Source organism: Coenobita brevimanus, chromosome 84, assembly GCF_032717465.1.
Source record: "Coenobita brevimanus isolate Jiangsu-jjx chromosome 84, ASM3271746v2, whole genome shotgun sequence".
Taxonomy (NCBI): Eukaryota; Metazoa; Arthropoda; class Malacostraca; order Decapoda; family Coenobitidae; genus Coenobita; species Coenobita brevimanus.
Window position 1 is genome coordinate 26,936,905 of NC_137037.1, and position 1,376 is coordinate 26,938,280.

Sequence of the window (1,376 nt, forward strand, 5' to 3'; positions counted from 1 at the left end):
GCCAAGTTCCTGGGGTTGTACTTCTTCATGGGGATCATGGATATGCTGACCATCAGGCACTACTGGAAAAGTTCACCACTCCATGACTATCCATGATTCAGGTGAGTGATGAGTGGGTGATGTTGCAGAGCCATCCTGAAACGTTTCCACACCTTGAACTCACTTGCCATACCCCCAGGACAATCGCGATCGGCTCATCACAGTTCGCATGGTGATGGGATACCTCCTTCAGCGGTTCCATGACACCTATCTACCCGAGGAGCATCTCAGCCTCGATGAGGGCTTGCTGGCATGGAAGGGACGGCTCAGCTTCCACATGAACAACCCCATGAAGCCCTCAAAATACGCCATCAAGTTATACATCCTGGCTGAGGCTTCCTCGGGGTACATCTGGATCTTCGAGATGTATACGGGACAGAAGAAGACTCTGGAGAACACCATTTGTGGCCTCGTAGAACTGCTGAAGGATCAGGGATACAGTGTTTACATGGACAACTATTATAACTCTGTATCCCCGTGTGAACGGCTCTTCAATAGAGGAACCTATGTGTGTGGGATCCTGTATCTGGCAAGAGGAGCACCAAAGCTGCTGTGGGCCATCACCAGGGCCAAGAGCCTGCCAGAGGAGGGTATGGCAGCAAGGCACAAGGACAATGGGATGGTGTTGCTGTGGAAGGACAAGTGCATCGTCAACGTGGTCTCCACCTTACACAGCACAAGCACCATCTCAGAGCAGGTTCGAGGGAAGGCCAGGGGTCCTTACGGAAAGACAACCTATGTCCAAAAAACTGTGGACAAGCCCATCATGGTGGAGGAGTACAATCAGCACATGGGTAGGGTGGACCACTTTGACCAGATGGTCAGGTATTACCCCATACAGTGGCGGACCATGAAGTGGACCAAGAAGAAAACATCCTACTTCATCCAGATGGTGATCTTCAATGCATTCGCCCTATAAAAGAAGTGCTCGCATGGGCCAGTCAGTCTGCTAGACTTTCTGGAGGAGGTAATCCTGAAGCTCCTTCAGTTCAACGAAGCAGAGTGGCCCACATCAGGGCACATCATCCACCATGCCCCTGACCTTCGAACCCAATGGCCAGCAGGACCTCTGGCACTTGCAGCACCTGCAGCAGCACCGGCACAGGTGCCAACACCACCGTCTCCTGAGCCAGCACTGTCTCCTGGACCAGCACCAGCACAGGTGCCAACGCCACCATCTCCAGGAGCAGCACCAGCACAGGAGCCAACACCACCATCACCTGCAGGACCACCACGGGTGCCCAGACCACCATCTTCAGCAGTTCCTGGTCCGTTGGGAGAACCTACCACCACTGCCATGCCAGGCCTTGCAGCTACACCTGCAGGAAGACAGTACC